This window comes from Bison bison, unplaced genomic scaffold (genome assembly GCF_000754665.1).
Source record: "Bison bison bison isolate TAMUID 2011002044 unplaced genomic scaffold, Bison_UMD1.0 scf7180017864484, whole genome shotgun sequence".
NCBI lineage: Eukaryota > Metazoa > Chordata > Mammalia > Artiodactyla > Bovidae > Bison > Bison bison.
The window spans coordinates 4,062,795-4,068,101 of NW_011495044.1; positions in this window are offsets into that span (position 1 = coordinate 4,062,795).

Here is a 5,307-nt window from a genome sequence, read left to right on the forward strand (position 1 = left end):
TGGAAAGAGTGACTAAGTTCTTTCCAGAAATAAGACATGAATTTCTAGATTTAAAAGTCCCAGACTGCCTCATAAGATATCTTTAAAAACAAAACTGTTACAAAAAATACACATGGAAAAAAGAAAAAAAAAAAACAACCTGTATCTGGACACCTTGTCACCAAAGTGTAGAATAACAAGAATAATAATGAAATTCTAAAAGCCACCAGAAAGAAAAGATAGCTTGTCTACAAAGGTCCAATAATTGACTTGACAGTAAGCATCTCATCAGCAACAACAGATGCCAAAAGACAATGGAATAGTGTCTTCAGAGTGCTGAAGGCAAGTAATTGTGAACCTAGAATCCCACACGCTGCCAAACGGTCATTTAAACAAAGGGCAAAATAAAGACAGTTCGACACATTCAGTATCTTAGAAAGCTTCTGTCCCGTAGACCTTCACTGGAAGAGAAGGGCACAGGGCTTGGGAGCCCAAGAGGTGGTGGGGCTGAGCTCCATTTCAGACCTCTCCTCAGCACCGGCCAGCCTGAGGAGCTCAGCCCAGCCTGGTGCAGCTGGGGCCCAGCTCAGGCTCTCCCCTCCTGAATGCCAGCCTGCTGTCTTCTTATCCCCTCATGGTAGTGGCCCAGTACCCAAGCTGGGTACCACGGCCAGTCTGGCTCTGAGGGCCTTGCGGAGGCCAGGCCCAAGTTGCTCATGTGACCAGATACTTGCCTGGCCCTCCACCCTGGGGTCCTCTCCTCCTGCGAGGTCAGCGCCACCTTACAGAGGCCTATAGATGGCTGGATCAGTGGGATAAAGGCTAGGTCCCGACGCAGGAATTGGAAGGCAGGGACTTCCATTCTCTGTAGGAAAAGAATCACTATCAGAGGGGATGACCTATGGGGCTGAGCCCACTGAGATGAGAGGCTTCATGGAGCATCTGGCTCCACTCAACAAGTTGGTGCCCTTGGATAATTTCTCAACCTCTTTGAGCCTCAGTTTCTCACTAATGAGAATATCTACCTAATGAGGATGTGAAGATGAAATGAGATTTAATTCATCTAAATACCAAGCTTTAGATGTATTTTCCTACACAAAATTTTCTTAAAAGAATAATCTCCATCAAATACCCCTGCCTAGCATATCATCAGTGCTCAACAGAAAACGGCCAGCAAGTAGAAAGTGATAGTGAGAGCCAATGAGCAGAGGGAAGAATGTGTGCAGTGCTGGAGGCCCTGTTTTCAGGGAAGGGTTTGTGTTCATGTGCTCGCTCATCAGTTGCTGTCATTCTGTTGCTGCCAGGCCCTAAGTTGCACTCTGGAGGCACAGAGACGGCCTTGAACTGGAGAAGGACCATTGGTGAGGAAGACAGCCCAAACCAGAAAGCTCTAACAGACTGTTCAGAGCCTAACTGGTCTTGTGTTTGTTGTCCCCTCCCCACTCGTTCCTCTTCCCCAGCCCCCAACCCGGTATAAGCTCCGTGATAGCACAAGGCTCATCTGGCTTGTTTTCAGATATCTTCACAATGTCCAAAATATGTCGGAAACACAGAAAGTGCCAAAGAAATATTTGTCAAATGACTGTGTGTCTGAGCATTGATAATAGAGGCTGTAGAGGTTACTATGACAGCATCAAAGAGCTCTTTGCAAGCTCTGCCCTATGAGTTAGAAGTTTCTCAGCAAGGGTTATTTAAACTGGGCCTTTATGGATGTATAGGAGTTCAATAACTAGAAAAAGAAGTAAAAGGACTTTTACTTTTGTTTGGCCCCTGGTCTGGAAAGATGCCACATGCCGAGGAGCAAGTAAGCCCGTGAAACACAACTACTGAGCCCATGCACCCTAGAGCCCACACTCTGCAGTGAGAGAAGCCACCACAGTGAGAAGCCCACGCACGGCAACTAGAGAGTGGCCCCTGATCGCTGAACCAGAGACAGTCCGTGTGCAGCAAAAAAGACACAGAGCAGCCAATAAATAGATAAATATATTTCTAAAAAAGGACAGCCACTGGGGTCAGGACTTCTGAAAATATGGAGGTGAGTTCAGGAAACAGCAAGTAATTTGAGTGTGACGGGAATATAGAGTGTAGGGGAGAAAAGAATGTGAAGATACAAGGATGGAGATAAAAAGGGCTGTCAAAAAGTCATTATTAAAATCTGACCATAAATAAGGTTGAGCGATGAACTGATGCTTTCGAATTACGGTGCTGGAAAACTCTTCAGAGTCCCTGGGACAGCAAGGAGATCAAACCAGTCAATCCTAAAGGAAATCAACCCTGAATATTCACTGGAAGGACTAATGCTGAAGCTCCAATACTTTGGCCACCTGATGTGAAGAGCTGACTCATTGGAAAAGACTCTGATCCTGGGAAAGACTGAGGGCAGAAGAAGGGGGCGACAGAGGATGAGATGGTTGGACTGCATCACTGACTCAGTGGACTTGAGTTTGAGCAAACTGTGGGAGATAGTGAAGGACAGGGAAGCCTGGCATGCTGCAGTCCATGAGGTCACAAAGAGTTGGACACAAGCAACTGAACAACAGAATCTAACCACCTGCCTGGATGTGATGTTCTGGAGAGGATAGTGTTTCCAGCCCTCACCGTTGCCCTAGGAAGGTCCCTCCCTGCAAAAATTAAGGATCTTATTCAAAAGGGAGTTAAGGGTCTAGTACCCCTTGAGAAAGGGGACAGTTGTGCCTCATAGTTCCTATAGTTGTCTCAAGTTGGGATAAGGGTTGGACAAGACACCTCCGCCTCTTGGGTGAGTGCTACCTGCTGCCCCCTTGTGGCCTCAGTAGAATTGAGCAGCAAGGAGGCTGGCCATGAGATCTTTTTTTACATAATCCCAGGGGTCCCTGGTCTCCAGCATCAACCTCTGGGTTATCCCAACCACCAGCTGTCCACAAATCAGATCTAATTGCTCTGTTTATTCCATGCATACTCAAGGCTGCACCAATGGGTTTGGGGAGACAGAGCAAAAGGAGACCATTCATTTTTAGTAAAGTCTTATTCTTTCTTACACATACACACACCCCACCACCACCACCCTTGGCCAGAAAGCAACCATGTATGCAGGGGGTCAGGAGACCAGTGTTTTGGTTTCAGCTCCACCCTCTTCCTTCAGTGACCTTGGGCAAGTCACTGCACTTCACTGGGCCTCCTATGTCTTCATCTATAATACAGGAATCACCATCCCTCTCCCTGTCTCCCCTGCAGGGTCACTGTGAAGATCATTGGGAGGACAGATGCTGCAAGTGCTAGGAAAAATGTCTAAGAGTGCTCCGGATGTAAGGGGATCGTGCTGGGTATTAGATAGGGGCTCTCTTGGGCTGTACCGAAGTGTTTGTTTACACCCGCATGGGCCCTGCTGGCGGGGAAATTTAAAGGGAACGTGCTCAGTAAGGGAACTGGTCAAAATACCTCCAAATTAAGAATGAAGTTTGTGGGAAAATGGGGCCTCACTCACTTGTCTGAGATTGCAGTTATGCTTGGGTTTTGGGGACTGAGTGGAAGAGCAGCAAGGTGTGACAGTGCAGTGGCCTCAATAAAGAAGAGTTAGCCAGGAAATGAGCTGAGCTTCTGCCCTCTCTATGAGCCCAGAATCCCTTCCGGGTGCTCCACGAGCCCTCTCCTGCAGCCTCTCCATGTGGGGCTGGGCACAGGCTATCAGTAAATTACCTGCACGACTCACTGAGACATGTCTGGGAACAGGATGGTGGGAAAGTCAGATAATCCCCTTCAGACAAATTCAGGGCTAGAATCTTCGGGGCAGACCAGACCGATGGTGACAGCATCACCTGCTTCGTCTGCCTTGATGACACCGGAGGGGCACCACGTATCCAAAACCTTACAGCGAGGAACATCTGCTTTTGCCAAAGAATGTTTTCTTTCTTTTATAGCGTGAATCTCTCACCTGGTCGCATCTCTTTTTTTGCTTTGGTGGTCAGGAAGCTCAGGATCAAATGTGAAACCTCATTTTAAGAACTCTGTCTCCGTCATTGCAAGCAGAACATTTGTTCTCGTTTTCAGTGATTCAGATTTCCTACTCAATGACAGTCTTCATAATTCTGCCATGTTTTATTATTTCACCGTGTATGTTTTCAATGCAAGACATATTGTCTTTTCTTGTGGAGTCAGGTAAGGTCCATTTAAGTAAATAACAGAAAATGAAATAGATGTCCAAGAGCTTAACACGGTTGACAATGGGGGATATTTGGTGAGGGAATTAATTATGTGGGCCTTAGGATCAGACTTGAAGTCATCTATTAAAGCCTCTTCCCCAGCCTGGCCTCCACCCCTTAAGAGAGTCCCAGAAAGAAGTTGCCCAAGGTTTTATGACATATTACTATCTGAGAAAACAAAGAGTTCCTTTCCTGGCACCCAGTTCTCTGCTCTTCCCGTGATATCAGGCCTCATTCTAGCTGTAAATGGCATGGTGAAAAGGAACGAAGACGGCTCACCACTGGCCTCTGTGGCCAATGAAGTGGCATGCTCTTTCTATCCTCCCTACTTCAATTAACAGGAAGCAAGCCCTGGCTGTAGACGGCTTCTGACCTGTTGGCTGACAAGGGGCCTGGGCCACCCTCCATGGCAGATGTCAGGCCTTTGGTAATGGGCATGGCCATAGCAGGTAGCTCAGAGTGCCAGCATGTGCCAAGGCCAGAGTGGAGGAACTTACTCAGGGCCTTGCTTGAAGGAGAGAGAGAGAGCTTCCTCTCTCTCTCGACCCTCAGTCAAGAAGGACACAGGCTGAATCCGGCTCATGCACCATACATAGCCCAGGACCTAAGGCAGGCAGGCAACCCCAAGCAAAGGGTCCCATGAATGTCCTCAGACACAGAAACCCAGACTCCAAATTATCTAAAATGAAATTTATTGCATTTCATGCAGTTTGAAGTCCATGCAGCAAAGGAGACTAGCACAATTTTTAATGCTTTTAAAAATAAAGTTGAAAACAGGGGGTAGGGGGGGTATGCACAAAGTTCTAGTCTCCTTGGGCCCCTGGAAGAGAAGGGTTTGGGAATGAAACCATCTACTCTCCATGGCAAACGAGTCTTGTAAATGCAGGGAATGTTCCCACAGCCTCTGGAGGAAAATCCACAGAGCTCTGGGGCAGGAGCAGGGCCCAGGGAGAAGAGCACTAGTGGAAAGGAAGCTACACACGTCACCTAATTTCACCTGAGGGCAGAACAAGGTGGCGAATCCCGGGGCAGCGGCTGTTCTGAGAGCCAGGAGACTACACACACCCCTGGGGAGATCTGCTCCTAAAAGAAGTGGCGGTAAGAACCCAAAAAAGTAGAACAAAAGAAATATTTCTTAACCACACTCTTT